The following is a 24,551-nucleotide window of genomic DNA, read 5'->3' as shown; positions in this document are numbered from 1 at the left end:
CTAATTCCAGGTAATTTCAGGTACATTTCAGCTAATTTCAGGTCAGAAACGGGATCAGAAATGCTGTTTGACCAGTCCTCAATGTGAACTGAGTGGCCGCCCCCTCCATGTGGACTGAGTGCCCGCCCCCTCCATGTGGGCGGAGTGCCAGCCCCCTCCATGTGGACTTAGTGCCCGCCCCCTCCATGTGGGCTCCGTCTGCGGGCTGCAGTCAGGGGCTTCTCAATTTTTCTGCAATAATCCAAAATCCAATGGAAAAACCCGTTGGCTTTTTGTCAAGGGAAACCAGGGCGACGCTCACTTCCGAGTTGGCCAACATACGTCACCCCTCCACCACGCTATACTGTAAAAACACATGTTCAAGTTGAATGATAATGCATGAATCTATTCTTTATTCTGCCATAGAATTTATTTAAGGGGGGCGGGGGGGGGGGGGGGGCATACAAGTCTTTTGGCCATAGTGGATCCAGATCTGTTCCGGAGCATTTCTGCACCTCGGGCAACAGCGCAGGGTTGCCAGGTCCTGCAAAAAACGTCCTGCCCACATACCGTTCAAAATCCACCCAAAATGTCCTAGAAGCAGCCCAAATAAAAAGGATATTCCACCTTGGCCAACGTTTTGAAAGTAATAATAATTGAGGGAATATCTGTTGTTGTTGTTTTAGCAGCGAAATGCATTGTGTGTGTGTGTGTGTGTGTGTGTGTGTGTGTATAACACGCTATTTTATGTTGAAATGCGACGTAATCCAGTGTTCACGAAAACGTACACTGTCAAAGTATGCTTTTGGCGACTGGGTTGGCTCTCAGATATACGTGTTTCTAACAAGATGATATCATTAAAAGTTAGGCTACATCAAGTAACGGTTTAATAACACAAACGCAGGAAACACGTGAGCTGCTAGTTTAGCGAAAGCAGCGTCCCTAGCAACCTGACGTCGTTGAAACATGCGAGCGAGCCGATAAAATCTTCCTAATAACTATAAAACTAAAGATCAGACGTAATCACTGACTAAAGATTATGCAAGTAAAAAGTATATTTCTCGCTAGAAATGTTATTAGAAACAAGTTTAACGGTGATTCGGTCCTAAAATAGGCCTATTGCATTTCCCATTCGATTAATAAAGAAAACCAAGCCCGAGCCCGTGCACGTTCTGTCCGAGCCCGGCCCGCCCCGACAGATTAACTGTAATTATGAGCCCGAGCCCGATTTCAACCCAATATTTTTTTTAATACATATGTAACTTTGTTCACATTTAGTCTACTCTGCTAAATATATATATGTAAGGGATAATGCATAGAACGCCGGTCATTATCGGGAAAATAAGCCCCACCAGGGCGAACAGTACACCGACGCGCAGCGAAGATGTCTTGCTTCGCCCTGAAGGGTCTTATTTTCGTTACATTAGCCCGCCTATTACACGGCTACTGCCAAAACGAAAAAATAACTTCAAATGCTGTGTCTTTTTTTTTTTACAATTTATTCGTTACCAGCATTCGTAGTGTTGAGCAGCAGAGGGGTTGACAAGTCACCGGACCCATGCAAGTGAACGGAGCCTTCCACGGCATTTTGAAGACCCGTGTAATAAAGACCTAGGCCTATAATATTTCTGTTTATGGCATAGATTTATCCTCAGATTAGGCTAATAAACCAATGATAAAATAAAAATAAAAACGCTCGATCAAAGGCCCGGCCCGAGGATAGTGGTGGGAAATATCGGCAGAGAATCTAAACACTGACTGGAACTACTTAGCAGGTGTCTGTAGGCCTATATCAGGAGATAATACACACCCTGCAGCCAATCAGAATACGAGTATTCCCTCAGACTGTGGTATAAACAATATTATTCACGAGTTATAATCAACCCCTACACATCAATATTAATGATAACCCATTATTATACGGTATGATTTCTAGATGTCACGTCCGCTCGCGACACTGGACTTGCGAGGCATCGACGCGGACTTCCATTCACATAAGTGATGGGAATTTCGATTCACTTAGAAGATTCATAGTCCTTTGAGTGAATCACTAAAAAGATCCGAATCTTTTGAGTCCTTTGAATCTGAATCAGTAGAAATTTTGTCGCTGAATGAGCCCAGCAGCCCACTCCCTAGTGCCTAATGCGCACGCTCACAGCAAACCACTGTAATGCAGTTTTGAGGATATCCAGGGGAAATAAGAGTTTTAAGGCTATTTACTTGTAGGCCTATGTGTTTTGCATATTTTGCACTTTTTTATACCATACATTGTTTTTATTATTGTTTTAACTGATTTGCATGTTTTGCTTTTGTTTGTTGTGTGTATGTTTTTTTTAAGTCCTATTTCAAAATAAACCTTTCGCACTTTTAGTCATGATCAGTCATTTTTGTTGATATTAGGCCTATTATTATTTTTATTGTTATTGATGGTGATAAGGATAAGGACCACAGCAGCAGAGGACCAAATATGCAGCATTGAAAACTATACCCCGCATGCTACAAAGTGAATTTCCTTATAATATTCTTTTCCAATATCAAATATATCAAATATTTGATATTGGAATTATATTCAATATCAGCTCGTTGACAGCTGAGTTAAACCAAAACCATTGACGTCATTATGGATAGCCTACAGCGTCCGTCTCCAATTAACTCTTGACGTCACCTGCTCTAGAAGGACTTTCTCAGCGCAGGCCGAACATTATGGAACATATTTGAATATTAAAAAGGATGCATTGCAAACATCGGAGATGTCGCCAAGGTGACTGCTATCTGAATTAGGAAAAAAACGTATGGATAAATTTTTTTTCTCTTCGAAGCTCGTCAAACACAGAAATATTCCGAGAGTTCACATAGTCAGCAAACAACTTTATTTTTAATAAGCTACTTTCATTTTAGAATACAATCTCTCGTAAAATAATGCCTTTGTAACAAAAGAGTTTAACGATTTACATTCAGTACGAGCCCGACCCATTTAGTATGAGTCCGTTGAGTTGGTCTTTCACTTTCACTCAACCGGATACGAGTCCGACCCATTTCAACTGAGTCCTTTGAGTCTTTCACCCAGCCGGATACGAGTCAGACCCATTTCATCTGAATCCTTTGAGTTAGTCTTTCACTCAACCGGATACGAATCCGACCCATGAATTCGCTCAGTCTATGGATCTGGATCTGTGTACAGCTCTGTCTACAGGAAGTTCTTATTCAACCACGCAGCTGGCAGCTCCGGGTCCGTATGCTTAATCTAAGTTACTATGCAGATGAAAAACGGATGTGTTAATGTTGTTATAGACCTACAGTTTGATGACATTCGTGCATTGTTTTAATAATGTCGTCCGTAGCAGCCAGAACCGAAAGATTCAGGTTAATTGAGACCACGGACTCGTGACTCATGGGTGAATGTAAGGATTCGGATCTTTGAATCCGATTGACTCAGATTCAACCACAAAACATCAAGACATGCAATTCTAAAAAGAACAGATGAAGCAGCTACCCTTTTTTCCTTCGCGGTTTGCCTGAGCAGTGCACCTGCATTTAATATATCCGTGTATTGTCACAATTTCTCAGAATCAAAGGTGAAAGTAGAAACGGGTGGCCAAAAGCTGTCGTATTGTTCACAGACAAGTTTAAGTAGAAACGGGTGTCCAAAAGCTGTCATATTGTTAGTTATCACAGACAATTTTTAACATTAAATGTTCTGTACGGAACATGTCCTTAAGGGACATTAGGGAGAACGCTCCCGGACAGAACCTTAGTTTGGAAGTCGTGCTTATGACACGACAAATACTCCCAATTGAAATACATGGGTTTGAAATTTGTGCTTTTTGACACGAAAAATCTGAAAATACGTGTCCCTGATCACGTTTCAATAGATTAAATAACGTGACAGTGTCACGTATTTTCGTGAGACCGGGTTGGAATGGCGCCGTTAAAAAGGGCACTATGTTAAAGAATGAGGTGTTTCCTGAGGCCATTGCTACGGAAGCCGAGAACGGCCATCGATTATTTATTTTTTTATGCACTGTTATCTCGTGATAACGACTTATTATCTCGTTTTCTCGATATAACAAAGGTCGTTTTCTCGTGATAACGAATTAATTATCTCGTTTTCTCGATATAACAAAGGTCGTTTTCTCGTGATAACGAATTAATTATCTCGTTTTCTCGATATAACAGACAGACTTTTGGCGCTGATTAATGTGATCGTGCTGATTTCAGCCTACGAGAGCTTCCACTGTCTGATCCAGGTGTGTCCCAGGGAGGTGAAAATGGCAGATCACATTATTGATCAACGCATCAGGACCTACTTCAACCAAGGTCTAACACAGGAAGAAATTGCATTGTGCCTTTCTGTAAGAGATGGCTTTCAGATTAGTCCTCGACATTTAAGAAAAAAACATCTCGTTATCACGAGAAAACAGGGATTATCTCGTTATCACGAGAAAACGAAGGGGAAAAAATATCTCGTTATCACGAGAAAACGATCTTTGTTATATCGAGATAACGAGATGATAAGTCGTTATCACGAGATAACAGTGCATAAAAAAATAAAATAATCGATGGCCGTTCTCGGCTTCCGTACATTGCCTCCGGACGCTGCAGCTCTTTCTGCCTCAAGGCCTCGCTGCTCTTTTGCACTCCACTGCTTCAGTTTGGCTCTCTCATTGTTGACACCATGGGCAGTGTCAAAGTGTGGGTGTGTGTGTGTGCGTGCATGTATGTGTGCAAATGGAAAACATGTGCACCTAATTTTAGGAAAGACAAGCCATTTACTTTTGACAGTTATGTGGGATTATTAGACTTGGAGGCAGCGAGCAACGAGCTGATACTAAACATCCAGTAGATAACAGCATTGTCTACTTCATGACTAATTGATGATTCCCGAAGTTTGTTGTGTGCATTATTTCTATATTCATTGAGTATGCTTTTAAAAGGTGACTTGGTAATTGTATTAACTTTGTGGAAGTGAGAGAAGGGAATATGTTTGAGTGCTTGACGTTTGTGTCTGTGAAAGCATATATGTCTGTGTGTATGTGCATTTAAATGTGGTGTTTTGTTACCAACAGCACCAGACAATATAAATCGCTTTGTCTGCTAGCTTGTGCAACATTTTTATCATTAAAAATTGACACACTTGTCCTGAGGCGAGTGTGTCTGCAACATCCAATTATCCTCCTGACATCGCCAGACCAATTTGGAAATTCTCATTATTCCGGAACCTTACAGTACACTGGGATGTCCAACGGGCGCAGACCCACATGCCTCTGGACAAAATTGGACAGACCAACAACCAAGCAGAGAAATTGAGCGCGGGTCACACCAGTGGCAGCCATCTTGGTTGTTTATGACAATGCCTCAGCTGCGATCCCATAGGGCGCTCCTCTGTACAGCCATTGTATTAATTCCGCCTCAAACTGGATAAAGGATTGTGATTGGCCTGACCCGGGCCAGGTCTGCTGGAAGTCAGTCAGAGCAGGAGGGTTAAGTGTACCACAATTTCCTTGGGCACGGCCGTTTCTGCCAGTCCACGGCGTTCCTTCAATCACCCTCCCTCCCCTTAAATCTGAGATATACTGGCAGTTAAAGAAACCACTCTATTTAATCTTAAAGCCTGTATGTAGATGCTTATGCTGCAAGCATTGTGTGTGTGTGTGTGTGTGTGTGTGTGTGTGTGTGTGTGTGTGTGTGTGTGTGTGTGTGTGTGTGTGTGTGTGTGTGTGTGTGTGTGTGCAGGGCCGCTGACAGGTTTGGCTGGGCCCGGGACAAAATTCTCTCAATGGGCCCCCCCCACCTCTGACTCTTCCTCTACTCTGGGGGATGGATCCACTCCTCCTGAATATCACTGTGTCTTTCTCTCTCTCTCCCTTCACTCTCCTCCCCTTCTCTCTCACTGGTAGCCTGTTCTTCCTCTATCTCACTGGTAGCCTGTTCTTCCTCTCTCTCATCCTCTTTGGTAGCCTGTTCTTCCTCTCTCTCATCCTGTTTGGTAGCCTGTTCTTCTTCTCTCTCATCCTCTCTAGCCTCTCCTATAAAGGTGAACATATTTCGATAAAAAGGGCTATATCTAAATTAACAGGGGTCAAAATGAACCATTTAAAAAAGAACAAATTGAAAACCCCTTAATTTGACGATTTAACACAGAAAAGAATAGACTGATCAACTTGGCTAACTCTATCCCAAAGACTACAAAAGTTTAAAAATCTAAGTTTTTTTTTTTTGTTCCCAAAATTGTCAAACGCCGAAACACAACCACAGAATTCCCTTGTGCAGCTCCCAAACACATGACGTCGGGATGACAAGCCCATTTATTACGGATAAACCAAAAGGATTATTTACAACTTTAATTGGATAGGCTATGGATATGGACTGAGTGAAGTTATGGCTTTCAGAATCATACCACAATAAAACTCACGCTATTGTATTCACTAAGAGCTCATTAACTGCACATTTCATCAACCATTTTTCACTTGACCAAGGGGAATCATGTCAAGGGTACTTTTATTTATCGCCAGACCCGCGTTTATGTCCGCTGAACTTCCAGAGAATGTTTGGGGAACAAGGCGGAGCCCATTCATCTGGCGAGTTTCAAGTTAACGGCAATCAGAAACTAAGTTACAGGCTACCCCAAAACGTCACGTTTATAACCCATTCGTTACATCCAACTCTATCTAAATGGCAATTTCACATGTTGCCATGCCACTGGCTTATTTTAAACCATGAGCCGCGTTACACTGGCTGTAATTCAGCTGACTGGGAATGATTCTCAAATCAATTCAGCCTGATTGGAGTGCGCAGCGCGTGCCTGCCTGAAACATTTGATTTGGACATGGGCCTATTTGCGGGCCGGGGTAATGTGCATATTCTAAGATTCAATTAGATATAGGCGTATGAAACACAGTGTAATAAAGCCGTTGTGGTTATCAAATTATTCAATGCCCCCTGTCTGTCTGATATTGATCTCCGTGTGACTTGCTCATGTGGTGCTGCGCTAATATGTTTGACACGCCGCCTGTGCCTGTGTTACTTGACGACGGGGCTGGAAAAAGTTGGCCGTTTCTTACCTGGCTGTGCTGCACAGCTGCCTTTACTGGTACCGGCTGCAGCATCACCTGAGTCTTTTCTGAAATATTTATAAAGAGATCCCCTCAGGCTTTCGGCTTCTTCCTCTCTTTTTCGCCTTTCTTTTTTTTTCAGGGCTCCTGACTTGTGCATATTGAATCAACTCGCGCACTGACCACTAATGGAATGATGTCGTCTTTTTTCTTCTCCAAAGACCAAACCATTTTGGCATAGGGGTGATAGGGGGTTATTGGCCGTTTTTTCCAAGGGCAATGAAGGCAAACAATCTAGGAGTCATTAATTGAATGCAAATAAAGCACTTTTCTTCTCTAAATCAACACATTTTGAAGTATACATACAATGATTAATCCCAACTTCATGGGGGTCCAGTTATGGGCCCCCCCCATTCCAGGGCCAGTCCAGGGCCCGGGACAACGTACCCGTTTGTCCCCCCCTGTCGGCGGGCCTGTGTGTGTGTGTGTGTGTGTGTGTGTGTGTGTGTGTGTGTGTGTGTGTGTGTGTGTGTGTGTGTGTGTGTGTGTGTTTGTGTGTGTGTGTGTGTGTGTGTGTGTGTGTGTGTGTGTGTGTGTGTGTGTGTGTGAATACAAATCCAATGAGCTATTCTCTAACACACTAATGGCTATATGGTGGCCTCCATCATCCCAAACACACACACACACACACACACACACACACACACACACACACACACACACACACACACACACACACACACACACACACACACACACACACACACACACACATCATCATCAATACAGGCAAGAAAATATTTATTTATTTTTCTTTGCCTGTATTGATGAACTATTTCGTTTCTAGTAATGTTTTGGCCAAATATTGTTACTATACAAACGAACAGTGCTCCGCCCCCCCGCGACCTTCTATTGATTGAGTCTCAACAATTCAGCCAATCAAAGTACTGCAGCAGGTAGCAATCGGGTTGCAATGGCCCATGGGTAAACAAATGAGCACCGCCATACAAGCCATTCGCCATTCTTTTTTTCTACATCACAATTGCATGCTTTAATAAAGTATTGTTTTACCTACCATTGCGAATCTCGTTTGGTTTACTAGGGAATTCGCACAATGGCGCTGCTGCTGCTTGCTTATGGCTGGTTCAGACTACACGATTTCAGCCCGATTTTTCCCTGATTCGTTCGTCGCAGACAAATTTGAGAGTGGTACACGATTTTTAAAAGTCGGCGACGAGACGAGGTCTTGTAATGTGACATGCTTGCGATCTACACTTTTTTCGTCTCCATTGTTGACATGGAGGGAACACGGGCCGTGTTTACTAACTAGTAAAGAACGAACTAGTAAAGTAAAGACTAGTAGAGAGGCGCGGTTGGCCCAACCCGTGGATAATCCACGGGTTGGGTGGATTGCTTGAAAAAAGTAATACTTGGAGGAATTGCGGGCGGGTCGCAGTTGAAATAAATAAATGAATAAGTAGGTTAACATATTGACTAGACAAATGGCAAACTGACTAATTATATTTTTCTATAATCTCCCTGCTTCTGAAATCTCCGCCCAGCGCTCGTCCGCTGGTTTTCCATAAGCATTCCACTGTGCGATCATCCCTGCACATGCCCTCACACATTGTTGAAATCATATGCTGGATGCTTTATTCTTTCTATGTGGCTTTTAGTTAATGATCAGGCTATAATAAGACCATGTTGGCTATGTTCGCTGACAACAGGGGACATTTCATGTGGTTGGACGCGGAACACACAACTCAAAATCGGGATGACATTACAGCTCAACCACGGATCTAGACTTCACTGCACTACGCAGAGGACCGCCATCATAATGCCTAGTATAGGAACTCGGGATGCATTGTTATTAACACTTTGTTGCTGCGTGAAGCACTGCATTAAACACGACCAAAGTTTCTACAGTGAAATCCAAAAGCCATCTATAAAAATGATTGCGATGATGATGAGGATTATGATGATGATGATGACAATGAAGAAAGTTATTATGATGATTCAGTGTTTACTATGCGGTGACAACCCATTATTTGGATCACAAGGGTGCTGCAGCGAGCCGTTTCCTATTGGTGATAGGGGCGGCAATTGACGCGAGTGAAATTCGCACTGCGACGCTTTCGGCGCGGCTTTAGGATGATGAGGTGCCCCCCACCAATGAAATCATTCCGGCGCCACTGATTTTATATGTTTTAGATTATGCTAAAGACAACTTTTAACGCATCAAAATACAGTTGTGTTGATTTGTTTTATCATAGATAGATCAGACAAGAGTGAATATCTGCACTACCAGGGCACACTGGTGATATATCACTGCTGTTAAAGTCAAAGTGTGGTTCAGTGTCAGCTAATTGTAAAGTTAGTATCCCAAATGCTGTCTAATCTACCCCAAAACAGTGCCGAGAGAGAGCCGAGCCAAGGTTAATGGGGTTTTAGTTAACCGGATGGTGTACAGATCGCATGGGATATAAATGGCATTGGATGAACGATCGGACTAAGTTTAGGGTTAAGGCATGAACTTAGTTGTATCCCATACATCAAAGTGCTTGGTCAATGGTGGTAAAAGGATACACCCTCGGCCTCTGCTATACATTTGCTGCAGACATGGAAGAAGCCATCATAACAGTTGAGAAAACTAGCTGGGACAGATGTTTCATTTGTCGGCAGGACACCGAGGAAAAACTCATTCAGCTGAGTTTATTCAACAGAGAGCACGATCATACTGGTTATGATACCATTTCATGAAATGTTTCATTATTTCATAAGATCAATGCTCTCCCTATCTTACTTAGTCCAACCCGACTAGATGAAGGTGATGGCATAGAAAGCACATTGACAAGAAACAGCAAAATATCATTCAAGCTGTAAACTTATGTTCAACAACACAAAGCTGGAAAGGGCCCAAAAGAGAGCATCTACTGCTGCTGAATACACTGAAGATACCAAAGATATCTATGTCAAGAGGCCAAGAGGATCCCAGCCCTCGAAAGCTTTGTGCTTTATCTGTGAAGATGAGAGTGCAACGTCCCCCTTAAGAGAAGCAATGACAATGAAACTTAATGAAAGAGTTGATGAATGTGCCAGGTATCTAATTGACATGAAGCTCTTTGCAAAGCTTGTTGTTGGTGATGTTGTTGCACAGGAATTCAAATACCACCCTGCCTGTCTTGTTGGACTGTACAACAGAGAGCGACTGGTATCCCTCTATTTTTTTCAGAACTTGTCATCTACATCACGGACATGAAGACCACAAGCGATGGCAGGGATCCAGTTATATTTAAGCTTGCAGATCTAGCCTCTCTCTACAAGCGACGATTGCAGCGACTTGGTGTCGAATCACCATATGTGAATTCAACCAGATTGAAGGAGCAGCTGCTTTCTAGCATACTTGAGCTAGAAGAACACAAGGCAGGACGTGATGTACTGCTTGCATTCAAGAAGGACATCAGCTCTGTTCTTTTTGATTTAAGCAAATACAGTACAGCTGAAGCCATTCACTTAGCCAAGGCTGCCAGCATCATACGTAGAGAGATGCTTAATCACAAGACAAAGTTTGACAACAAATTCCATGAGGGATTTGTTGAAGAATCTGTTCCACCAACCCCTTCTTCAGTTCATCTGCAATATTGAACATGGTGTAGATATCAAGTCACATTCGAATCATGGGGTATTCAAATCAGACATTGCAATTGCACAGTTATTGCAATACAATTGCTACTCTAAGTGCAAAGATGATGCAGCAAACCATAGACACTCATTAGGCCGCAAAACTCCATTTGCTGTATACATCGGGATGACGGTGTACGCGAAGACATGAAAACGACAACTTATTGATATGCTTCATGAGAATGGAATTAGCATCTCCTATGACAGGGTGTTGGAAGTTTCCGCACTGCTAGGAGAATCTGTAGTGAACCCGTATGTGGTAGATGGGGCTGTATACCCACCGATTCTGCGAAAGGGACTCTTCACCACATCTGCTATGGACAACATTGACCATAATCCCACAGCAACAACAGCAAATACCTCCTTTCATGGTACAAGTATTTCCATGTTTCAACATCCAACCCTTAACAATGGCGGCCAGATAAGGCCAGCACTCCAACTTTCAGATAACAGACCAAAGAAGATCCTGAGATTCCTGAATCCTTTTCTAACATCCAACCAGCTTTTTTCAATAAGAAAAACCCAGAGCCCTGTCCTGTAGCCAACCTACCATTGCCAGACATCATTGTATTCAGCAGAAACTTTGCACCCGTGTTAAGGAACAGACGTGGGGACCCAAATGCTGGACACAGGGAGACGGAGACGGAATAAAGGAAAGGGATTTTATTCCGTAGACAGGCGAGTAGTCGGGCAGGCAGGGGTCCGGTAACAAGCAGGTAGTCAGACAACCAGGGATCAGGAACCAGCGGGGTAGTCAGACAGGCGTGGATCAGGAACCGGCAGGAGAGTCAGACAGGCAGGGGTTCGATAACAGGCAAGCAAGGGGGCGACGGCAGGCGGGTAGTCAGGCAGGCAGGGGTTCGGCGACCGGAGAATACTAGAGAGGGAAGGAGAGAGTTACTACAAGGACAGGCTACTATAATGCTCGAGAATGCTGGTTGGACCGATACTAACTAGAAAGACGTAACGACGAACAGGCGCCGGCTGATAGGAAATCCCCGGCTGAAGTAGGGACGATCATTATGGATAATAACGTCCAGGTGCGGGAGAAGGAGGCCCACCAGCGTCCCATAGCCACTAGATGGCGGCATTGGACCGCGTAGCAGGACGTGACGTGACAGTACCCCCCCCTCTAGGGACGCCTCTCGGCGGACGACCCACAGCCGACGGATAGTCCCGATGGAAATCCCGAACCAGCGAGGCATCCAGGATACTCCTCCGGGGAACCCAGGAGCGCTCCTCGGGCCCATACCCCTCCCAGTCGACAAGATACTGGTGACCCCGGCCGCGGCGACGTACCTCCAGGAGGCGACGGACTGTCCACGCCGGAAGGTTGTCGATGACCCTGGGCGGAGGTGGAGGCGGAGCGGGGGGAGACAACGGGCTGGTGGAGACAGGCTTGAGCTGGGAGACATGGAAGGTCGGATGGACACGGAGAGATGGAGGGAGTCGGAGACGAACGGCACAGGGGTTGATGACAGACTCCACTTCGAAAGGGCCGATGAACCGGGGAGAGATCTTAGGAGAGATCCCCTTCAAGGGAAGATCCTTCGCCCGAAGCCACACCGACTGTCCGGGAGCGTACTGGGGGGCAGACAGACGGCGCCTATTGGCCTGCAGTTGGGAGCGGGAGGATGCGCGGAGCAATGCGGTGCGTGTGCGCTTCCAAGTGTGCCGGCACCTGCGCATATGAGCCTGGACTGACGGGACAGAGATCTCCTCCTCCAACTCGGGAAACAAGGGCGGTTGGTAGCCCAGCGAGGCCATGAACGGGGACAAGCCGGTGGATGCGTTGACCAGCGTGTTGTGGGCATATTCGACCCAGGGAAGCTGAGAGGTCCAGGAGGAGGGATTGGCGTGGGAGACACAACGGAGCGCGGCCTCCATCTCCTGGTTGGCCCGCTCCGATTGTCCATTGGACTGGGGGTGAAACCCGGAGGAGAGGCTGGGCGTGGCCCCTAAAGCCGCACAGAACAAACGCCACACCTGAAAGGTGAACTGGGGGCCCCTGTCGGAAGCGATGTCCGCAGGGATGCCATGGAGGCGAAACACGTGCCTGACCAGGAGATCCGCCGTCTCACTCGAGGAGGGGAGCTTGGGAAGAGCGACGAAGTGTGCGGCCTTGGAGAACCGATCGATCACCGGGACCGGTGGTGTTGCCACCGGACGTGGGCAGGCCGGTGACGAAGTCCAGGGCGATGTGTGACCACGGTCGGTTAGGAATGGGCAGAGGCCGAAGCAGACCGGAACGGGGACGAGTCGAGGTCTTATTCCGGGCGCAGGTAGCGCACGCCGCATCGAACGCACGTACATCCGCATCCATGGAAGACCACCAGAACCGCCGGCGGATGAAATCCAGGGTGCGCGTGATTCCTGGGTGACAGGTGAGCTTGGAGGAATGGCCCCAGAGCAGCACTCTGCACCGTACAGCGTCCGGAACGAACAGCCGATTCGGGGGACCGGAACCAGGGTCCGGCTGCTGCCCCTGTGCCAGGCGCACCGCGGACTCAACCTCCCAGCTGAGCGTGGCGATCCGACAAGCGGGGGGCAGGATGGTCGTGGGCTCAGTACTCGGGTCCTCGGGGGAGTACAGGCGGGACAAAGCATCCGGCTTGCCGTTCTGGGAACCGGGACGGTTGGTCAACGAAAAATCGAATCGCCCGAAGAATAAGGCCCACCTAGCCTGTCGCGAATTCAGTCTCCTGGCCGACTGAATGTATGCCAGGTTGCGGTGGTCAGTCCAGACTATAAATGGAAGGGCCGCGCCCTCCAGCCAATGCCGCCACTCCTCCAATGCGAGCTTGACGACCAAGAGCTCGCGGTTGCCGACATCATAATTCCTCTCCGGCGGGGACAACCGGCGGGAGAAAAAGGCACAGGGGTGGAGCTTGTGGTCGGAGGGAGAGTCCTGGGAGAGGACCGCGCCCACTCCAGTGTCCGAAGCGTCGGCCTCCACCACAAACTGAAGGGCGGGATCGGGCTGGACGAGGATGGGTGCGGAAACGAACCGTCTCTTGAGACCCCGGAATGCGGCCTCCGCCTCTGGCGTCCACGAGAATGGGCTCTTGGTAGAGGTCAGCGCTGTGAGAGGTGCCACGACCTGACTGTAGCCCCGAATGAACCGTCGATAAAAGTTTGCGAAGCCCAAGAACTGGTGCAGCCTCTTTCAGGTCGGAGGGGAGGTCCACTCGGCCACCGCTGAGACCTTGGAAGGATCCATCCTGATCTGGCCCTGACCGATGATGTAGCCCAGGAAGGAGACGGATGAGACGATGAAGTCGCACTTCTCCGCCTTGACATAAAGTCGATTCTTCAGCAACCGCTGAAGCACCTGCCGGATGTGAACCCTGTGCTCCTCCACGGTTCTCGAGAAGATCAGGATGTCGTCAATATATACGAATACGGAGCGGTTCAACATGTCCCGGAGTGAGGTGAGTCCGAAGGGCATGACTAAATATTCAAAATGACCCAAAGGCGTGTTGAACGCGGTATTCCACTCAATCCCCCTCCCGGCGCGGACCAAGTGGTATGCGTTGCGCAGATCGAGCTTTGTGAAAACCACGGCTCCGTGGAGGGGAACGAAGGCAGAACCAATTTAGAGGCAAAGGATACCTGTTCTTCACGGTGATAATGTTCAGCCCCCGGTAGTCAATGCAGGGACGAAGCGAACCGTCCTTCTTCCCAACAAAGAAGAAACCCGCTCCAACCGGTGAAGAGGAAGGGCGGATGATCCCAGCGGAGAGGGACTCCCCGATGTACACTCCATAGACTCACGCTCGGGCCGGGAGAGATTGAATAGACGACTCCCCGGAAGAGGAGCTCCGGAAAGGAGGTCGATGGCGCAGTCATAAGGGCGGTGGGGGGGCAGGGACAAGGCGCGGGATTTACTGAACACCTCCCCAAGGCCGTGGTACTCCTCCGGAACGGAGGACAGGTCAGGAGGAACGGCGGCAGACTCGAGCTCCGGCGCCCGAGGTGACTGGGCGGACCGCAAACAATGGGACAGACAGTGTGTGCTCCAGGACACCACTCGGCCGGTTCCCCAATCCATCTGGGGGTTGTGTGTTTTGAGCCAGGGGTAACCCAGAACCACCGGAGAGAAGGGACTGGCAATCACTAGAAGCGAAATGGACTCGTGATGATTCCCCGAAACAAGCAGTTTGACCGGAACGGTGCGGCGCTCCACCCGCGTGAGGGTCCTCCCGTCCAGAGCCTGGGTCTCGATAGGAGGATCCAGAGGAACAGTGCCGATCCCAAAACGAAGAACCAGCTCCCGATCAATAAAACTCTCGTCCGCTCCGGAGTCCAGGAGGATAGAGAGCGGTAGTGTCTGATCCTGCCACAGGAGAACGGCTTCCAGGAGGGGACGGGACACCGAGGGGTTACAGGAGCGGCTTGCCAGGATCCCTCGGGTTACTGGCGAGCCCGATCTTTTCCCGAGAAAGCGGGGCAGCCAGACCGGAGATGGCCTGACAGGCCACAGTAAAGACAGGCTCCGGAGCGCATACAGCGTTCCCTCTCCTCAGAGGAAAGATGTGTACGTCCGATCTGCATGGTCTCGGGAGAGAGCCCCCGCTCGCGGCGAGGTGGAGCGGAGAACGAAGGAGAGGACCTGAAGCAGGAAGGACCGACAGTTTCCCAGGTCCCCCTCGTAGCGTTCCGGGGCCGGAATGAACGGTTCACGGGATGAAGGCGCTGGGAGTGGTGGTGTCGGAGAGACGGGGCACTGGGATTGAATCGAAATCGTTAAATCCCGGAGGCTGGAAGTGATCTCCTGCAGGGTCCGATCGTGCTGCGTGAGATTCCCCTGACGGGAGACGACCTGGCGGAAAGCCTCTGCGTCAGCTGGGTCCATTTTGGCCAGTTCGTACTGTTAAGGAACAGACGTAGGGACCCAAATGCTGGACACAGGGAGACGGAGACGGAATAAGGGAAAGGGGTTTTATTCCGTAGAGGGGCGAGTAGTCGGGCAGGCAGGGGTCAGGTAACAAGCAGGTAGTCAGACAAGCAGGGATCAGGAACCAGCGGGGTAGTCAGACAGGCGGGGATCAGGAACCGGCAGGAGAGTCAGACAGGCAGGGGTTCGATAACAGGCAAGCAAGGGGTCGACGGCAGGCGGGTAGTCAGGCAGGCAGGGGTTCGGCGACCGGAGAATACTAGAGAGGGAAGGAGAGAGTTACTACAAGGACAGGCTACTATAATGCTCGAGAATGCTGGTTGGACCGATACTAACTAGAAAGACGTAACGACGAACTGGCACCGGCTGATAGGAAATCCCCGGCTGAAGTAGGGACGATCATTATGGATAATTACGTCCAGGTGCGGGAGAAGGAGGCCCACCAGCGTCCCATAGCCACTAGATGGCGGCATTAGACCGCGTAGCAGGACGCGACGTGACAACCCGAGTATGAATGGCTGGAGAAGGTTAGCCTAACCCAAGAAGTCAATGCTTCTTCCACTATAACATGGTCAGCCTACCATGCATCCCAAAGGAGGAGCCAGGGTTTTAATGTCAGCATTACATCACTGCTTCCCCTCTTCCGAGACCAGGCCCACTCTGTCGCAACAACAAAGCATGTTATGGACAAAGTTAGGGATACAGTAGCATTCTTGAATCCAGGACAAATACCAGTCATAGCTGCTGACCAGCCAATTTATGCTCTTGCAAAGCAGATCCAATGGCACCGGCCAGAGCAATATGGAGAAGACAAATATGTGATTTATGTTTGGAGGTCTACATATTGAAATGACAGCGTTTAAATCTATCAGAACGCTACTCAAAGACAGTGGATGGACTAGTGCCCTCGTAGTGGCTGGGGTAGCCTCACCTGGTACAGCAGATTAATTTCTTTCCGCATCAAGTGTAACTAGAACACGGTACGCACATCAGATAACAGTATGCAGTCTGTATGAGCTCATGAAAGATGCATACAATGCATACAAGGAAGAGACACCTGACAACACTAACACCACTTTTGAGGTGTGGTGCACGGAGCAGAAGAGTCCACAGTTCATGTTCTGGTTTCTCATTTATAGGATGGAGCTGACCATTCTCATTTTGATCCGATCATTCCGAAAAGGTAACTTCAGACTGTATCGTGAGTCACTGTTTGAACTTATCCCATACTTTTTTGCCAACAACAATGTGAATTATGCTCGATGGCTTCCAATACACCTTCGAGACATGATGTGCATTGAGGAGCAACATCCAGAAGTGGCTGCAGAGTTCCACAAGGGGAACTTTGTAGTACATAAGTCAGATAGGGCTTTCTCTGCAGTGGCAATTGATCAGGCTCATGAATGGCTCAATGCTGTGATCAAAGGTGATGGGGGAGCAGTCGGGCTGACAGAGAACCCATCAGCACTTCGAAGATGGACGTTAGCAGGTCCAGAGGTGAGCCGTCAAGTTGCGAACTATGAAGCTGTGTCAGGAGCTAAAGATGTGAAGAAAGGTAATCATCACCATGAACAAACAGAGGCTTCTCAAAAAGCATATTTTGAGAAAGTGAAACGACTCACATCAGTGATGTGGGAAATGGGTAACCCTTTCATGGAAGAATCAGATGATCTGCTTGTGTTGGACACGAAGGACACTGTTGATGTCAGTTCAGCTGAGCTGATACGATACATCACCAACAAGGCAAAGAACAGTTCAAGTCTTTCATGACTTGAACCAAGTATCTAGGCAACAAACGGAGAGGACGCTGGCGCTGTCTGTTCGCCGCTTTTCCAAGCAATTTTTGGGCCAATTTTGGCCAATTTTACTTAAAAAGTGATTTTTTGTTGACATATTATCTCTACTTGGTTCCCTGCAAGCTACATTAGCGACGAAAAGCAAGCTTATGGTCTTTAGTTGTTCCAGAGTTATTGTGTTATTGTGAAGAGCCGTGTAGCTCACTTGTTATTTTGGTTTCCCTAGTAACGGCTAAAAACAACGGCTAAAACAAGTAGCCGATGTGACATTTTCCTGGTCACTGATGGCGTTTTTTTTTCGGCGATCCTGGTGAGGAATATGCCCTGGTCAACCTGCTAAGCTGTCTCTACTGTCTCGTGGATTTTCTGCACTGCCTCCCAGCTCTTCCCCAGATGCGTCGGGTCCGTACCTAGCTGCTAACAGGCAAACATCACTCAACATCAGGTTCGATGTTGACGTACTTCGCCCCACAGCTGCTGAAGTACAACAATCGCTCCATCCCACCCTGTATTTCCACCATTAAGCAGCTAGGACTATTGCGTAGACCTCGATATATCCACAGAGGCTCAGGGAGAAACTTTATTTATGGTCAGCCTGCCGGCTTCATCACATCCATTAGGTCCGCAGAGATGGCTGAGGGCAAAAGACGTAACATCGCGAGATCCCCGCACTCCCGGCTGGATAGATTTCATGGAGTGGATTCCAACCTGCGCGGAGTGGATTTTAAGGCTCTGCGACCTGTACAGAGAATAACTCCAAAGTCACTGGTTAAATTTGAACTTTTCAACACTCAATCCTTGAATAATAAATCCAGCTTGATTGAAGAGCATATCAGGGAAAAAGGACTTGACTTCATGTGTCTAACAGAAACCTGGCACCAGCCAGAGGTTTACTCTGCCCTTAACGAAGCCTGTCCCCCAGGCTACAGTTACTTGGAGGCAGCCCGCAGAACTGGACGCGGTGGTGGCCTAGCTGTCATCCACAAACAGGACCTGGAGTTGTCCCCCATGGTGCTGCCTACAACTTCCTCCTTTGAATGTCTTGCATTCACATGCAAGCCCCCCCATCCCATGACTGTTCTACTCATATACAGGCCCCCTAAACCCAACTCTGCTTTCATCCCGGAAATGTCTGATCTCCTCACAACACTCTGTACTACCTCTGCCAATACCATCATTCTGGGTGATTTAAATATTCATGTTGACACCCCCTCATGCCAGCCCGCTGCTGATTTTCTTCAGCTGCTAGACTCCCTCAACCTACAACAACATGTTGATGCCCCCACACACTCCAGAGGACACACAATTGACCTGGTCATCTCAAACTCCACCCCCATCAGCAACCTACAGGTCTATGATCTTGGTGTCTCGGATCACAGAGTTGTGTCAATGGAGCTCCCTTTTCCTTCCTCCCACACCAAACCAAAGCGGCAGATCCACTTCAGGAATGTGAAAAATATCAACATGGATGCCCTGGCCCTGGACCTTCAACATCTCTCCTCTGGATCAACTGACTCCCTCTCTGTTGCTGACTCAGTGGACTTATACAACCAGTCCCTGAGCAGTCTCCTGGATCTCCACGCCCCCTTAACATCGAGGTCAGTCTCCTTCTCGCGCTTTGCACCCTGGTACACCAGTGAACTACGTACAATGAAGGCTGCTGGGCGTGTCCTTGAGCGGCGACTCAAGGCCTCTGGTCAGACCGTTCACAAACAGGCATACAGGGAACACAGGAGGGCATATGCTGAAGCCCTGAATAATGCACGGCCCAGGTTCTATTCCGCAATAATCAACAATAGCCCTGGTAACTCCAAACAGCTCTTTTCAACTATCCATCACCTTCTCAAACCCCCTTTACCATCCCAATCTGATGTCACCACGGAGAGGTGCAACATGCACATCAACTTTTTTAAACAAAAAGTGAATAACATCCGCTCACACCTCTCCATCACTACTGCCCTGCCCCTTCAAACTGTTGACCCACCGATTGACTCTGTCCAGACCCTCTGCTCCTTCTCCAGCATCACAAAGGAAGAGGTGGAGGACGTCATCAGGAAAATGAAGCCATCCACCTGTGCACTAGACCCCTTCCCTACAGCTCTGCTGAAGGCCAACATCTCTGCTGTCTCTCCACTCATCACCAATATCATTAACCACTCCCTCCTGGCCGGTCATTTCCCATCTGCATTAAAAACTGCTGTCATCAGACCAACATTAAAAAAACCTACCCTTGATCCAGAAGTCCTCTCCAACTACAGGCCCATCTCAAATCTCCCATTTCTGTCAAAAGTTCTGGAAAAAACAGTTGCAGCACAACTCCAGGATCACCTCATACAACATCACTTGTTTGAAAAATTCCAGTCTGGTTTCTGCTATGGCCACAGTACAGAAACAGCCTTGGTCAGGGTCACAAATGACCTCCTGATGGCAGCAGACACCGGCTCCCCATCTCTCCTCATCCTCCTGGACTTAACAGCTGCTTTTGATACGGTTGACCACAATATTCTCCTTCACCACCTGCAATACACCATTGGACTATCAGGAAATGTAAAGAACTGGTTCACCTCGTACCTCACTGACAGAACTGAGCACGTTGCCCTGGGCAAAGCAAAATCACACACCAACAACGTCACCTGCGGTGTCCCCCAGGGCTCGGTGTTTGGCCCCACACTGTTCTCACTGTACATGCTCCCCCTGGGTAGTGTCATTAGCACGCATGGCTTGTCTTACCACTGCTATGCTGATGATACACAGCTCTACATCAGGACAACCCCCACTTCTTCTGCCCCTCTGCCAACATCCACACTGACCACCTGCCTGGAGGAGATAGAGGCGTGGATGAAGCTCAACTTCCTACAACTTAACAGCCATAAAACAGAAGCCATCCTTGTTGGCACGCCACATCAGCTCCGCTCCCCCACCATCACCAATATCACCTTCCCTGGCAAAAACATCCCCCTTTCCACATCCGTCACCAACCTCGGTGTTAAAATGGACCCACAACTTAATTTTGACACCCACATCAAACACCTCTGTAAGACAGCTTTATACCACCTCAGGAACATCGCCAAACTCCGCCAATCACTCACCCTGGCTGATGCAGAGAAGCTCGTCCATGCCTTTGTCTCCTCCAGGTTGGACTACTGCAATGCACTCCTCATTGGGATCCCTGGCAAGAGCATCCAGAGGCTCCAATACATTCAAAACAGTGCTGCCAGGGTCCTGATGAGGGTGCGCAAGCATGACCACATCACCCCCATCCTGAAATCACTGCACTGGCTCCCTGTCTCACTCAGAATTGAGTACAAGGTCTCCCTCCTCACCCGCCAGTGCCTTCACGGACTTGCCCCCCTCTACCTTCAGGAACTCCTCACCCCCCCGACAAACTCACGTACACTCCGTTCAGGATCCACTCACACCCTCCAAACCCGACATACGAAGCTGTGCACCATGGGTGATCGGGCCTTTTCTGCTGCTGCCCCTAGACTAGTGGGTACTACTCTTGATACAGTAGAGTCACATCTGATCCATCATTTATTCTCTTCTCTATTCTTTGTCTTTGTCTTCTATTTTTTGTCTTTCTCTTCTATTAAACGCAGGTACACACCCAGTCGGATGAACTCTACCCATTACTGTGATGGACGTGGAGTATACTTTTTTTGTTAATAAATAACACCTTTTGGAAGTGTATAATGCGTCCACTTTCACTGATTGCTTTTAACTCATTGCATGGCCTAAGGTATGTGGAAAATAGTTGCACAGTTGGAGTCAGGCTTTTAGCTAGGATTTTTTGTACAGCACTTGATCGTTTTTAGGTAATATTACAATTACACTGATTTATTTATATGTTTAGTAATTTAATACATAATAACAGTGAGTGTAACTGAAACTAGGTAGCAAGGTACAAAATTCAAGTAACAACTTTAACAAAAAGAAACAACTTTCTACACAACTTTAAAGTGTATGATGTATATTGTATTGTATTGAATTTGGATTAATTAAGACCACCACCTTAACACACAAACTCTTGTTGAACTCATAAAGTAGTAGGTTCAGTGACGTGCGGTGAGACAGCTGTCTTCTGTAGCTTCTGCGAGCCCGTGAATCAATGTTTCGTTGGAATCATGATGTAACGTTGTTGTAGCGGGAATACAGCAATGCTATTTTCTAATTGGCAGGGCATATGTATGATTCTAGACTTTGCTAAGCACTGAAGCGACTGAAACGGTGAATTTTGATCACATTCAGCGAAGTTAACAGGTAAAACGGGAGAAAAATAGGGTGTTTTTAGGCCGTCCTGCCTAAAAGTAGGGCGTCCCATTTCTTCTTATTTTAGTAGACTATAGGGCAGACGCCCTGCTAGCTAAAAGCCTGGTTGGTGTAGACATTCGAGAGACCAAAAAGACTGAAAAGGTGAATTTAGTGGGCCGGTCTGGTTCAAAATGCCCGGGCCGATTTTTTGTCCCAGTCCTCCCCTGCCCCTGACACATGTTTTTATGAATATGCGTCCTTGCATTCGCCTGTCTCACCTGGTCAGAAGGTCATGGCTTGATGTATTTGAAGTGTGCCACCCATATTGTTTTAAATGTGTTTTTCTTTATTACATTCAAATGCACACAATGATTACACCATCTATTTAATTATTTAAATGTTTCAACATTCTAAATAAAGTTTTGCATAAGCGATTTCCTGATCAAATGTAAATTAGCATTTACTGGGACCAGGGGCCGTAATCACAAAGAATCTTAGGGCTTAAAATAGCTCATAAATGGCAAATATAGGAGATACTCCTAAAAAGAATGGGTGTGTCTTAAATTAAGGACTCCTAATTTATTTTACCAAGAGCAATTCACAAAGTATAAGAACAGGCTACCTGGTACACTCAAGTCAGTCAGAAACATAGTTTTTTTTAAAAAAGTCTTTGAAACAATGGCTAAGACGCTAATCTTAGGCATGTCTTAATTATGATCATTGTTATGTGTGTGACTTTTATGTAGTTGTGTAATTTATTTGATTGATTGATGTATGATTCGCTGCTACTTGCCCTTTTCTCCTGCCACACAGGGACCACAATGGAAATAAGCCTTCGGGCTTTATTGTGTCATCCTTGACTATTTAATTATTTTAATATATGACACAGAGTGCTGTTCATATTTTATATCAAAATGGTCAAATAAAATCAATCAATCAATCAGCAGCTGTTTAGTAAACCCGAACAGGTTTGCTAGAAAGGCGGTCCGCTTCCTAGCCCTTTCCTTCCTCCGCCTCCGATGCCACTTGGCTCTCGTCCAGGTAGTCAGCTTCTTGCGGATGATACGGTGCAGCTCTGAGAGAGCATCCCTTTCCTCCTCACTCGCTTACTTGTGCTGTCGCCTCAGGGTCTTTAGCTCCTTGCTGAGCTGGAGGATCTTGATCGCTCTGTTGCTCATGGTATATGGGGCCTTTGCTGCTTTATTTTCTTTCAACCCGAATCTCTCTGCTGCTAGAGAGAAAATGATGGTGGTCTTTGTTTGGAGGCTTCTGTCAGCTTCTCCTTTGGCTGCTGCTTCGATTATGGAATCAATGTCTACATCAAACTGGAGCCACTCCTTCTCCTTGTGAGCTTTGGGCCACCTAACCCGACGATGTTCTGATATTCTGCGTGGGGCTGGGGCTTGTGTCACCTGGGGGTCCTGGGCACTAGGGATGGGCAAAATGATTCTTTTCCGGGAACTAGTTCTTTCAGTTCAGTTCACTATAATGATTTGTTTATTTGATTCGGTCGTTTTGATTCGTTCGTTACGTCAGATTACATCTTAAAAAAAAAAAATAATTAATTGGTCATGGGTCCGGATAGGATCGTCAAGACCGCAGTCCGCCGTTTGGAGATGCCTGCTATATAGTATATCGTACGTCCCACCAATAATTATACCACTTGCTTACTCTCTATATTTCATTCATGGTTTTACATTTATTATTTTATTTTACTTTACATTTGATTATTCATTGTTCAGGCATTACAGAACTTGCATGGTCATAAATAAAAAATACGAACTGCAGTTTAATTTCTTTGTTTGTTCTTAAATTGACGTAGAATGGAGCAAAGACTCCTGGGATTGGGAAATGTGTTTATCCAATAAACAGATGGAGGTCAAGTCTATTTTCGAAAAAATGTAGGGGGATATATGAGTGGCCCCACGTCGAATGGTATGACCCAAGATACGTCAGACAGAGAAAGCGCACCTATTCGACGGTACCGCCTTGTCATTGGTTTACCCAGGTGCCATTCCAACACCATTGCTACCTCTCATTGGCTGAATCTTTGAGAACGTTGTAGACTCAATCAATATAAGTCGCGGGGAGACTGAGCTCTATTCGTTCGTATATTTTATTTACGTGACTATATGTTTGGTTTATGTTAAAAAAAAAGAATCAATCTTCTTGTTTTGGGGAACCAGTTCTTGTCATTCACGTTCGGGATTCGTTCGTTGTAACGAATCAGTCGTGACCGACACATCCCTACTGGGCACTGTGGGTTGACTCCGGGCATGGCTCCTCCTGCATCTCTCCAGGAGTAGCTCCTGTGCGCTGTGACACTTGCACCGTCTGCATGCATTTCATTTTGGCTTGGTGGATCTTCAGGCCATGCAGGTTCTTGCAAACGTTCCCACAAAAACATTCCGTAAACGTCATCGTGTTTCCGTTGCCATTTGTCGTCATTCTTTGATCTGTCCGGCTGGGGTGCTCACCCTCCCCCCTCTTGGGTTCCCCTGGGGTTATCTTTTAGTGAGACATCAACATTAGTTGATGTGGGTTCACCCTCTCGGAAGAGGCAGGTTGGGCTGCCATCCCTAACTGCCCCGGTTGGCGTCTCTCCGGGCTGTCCGCTCTCTCTCCAGCTGTCGCCACTCTGTTCTTGGTAATCAACTAGACTGTTCCTGGTAGTCACTGGTGGAACCAGAAAGAAGCTTTATAGAAAACATTTTGCGATGCACATCTTCAGTGTGTCCAGGTGATTCACTGGAGTCTCACTGGAGTTCTCAACACCAGTTAGTGAATCCTCCTGACCCTATTTTCTTAAAGAAAAAAGTCAATGCAGACGGCAAGCCACATGGAGCATCATATGATTGGTTGGTGTCATGGCAGTGTATTTGTGTGTGTGTTTGC

Source organism: Gadus morhua, chromosome 3 (assembly GCF_902167405.1).
Source record: "Gadus morhua chromosome 3, gadMor3.0, whole genome shotgun sequence".
Lineage (NCBI taxonomy): Eukaryota > Metazoa > Chordata > Actinopteri > Gadiformes > Gadidae > Gadus > Gadus morhua.
This window is presented reverse-complemented; position numbering follows the sequence as displayed.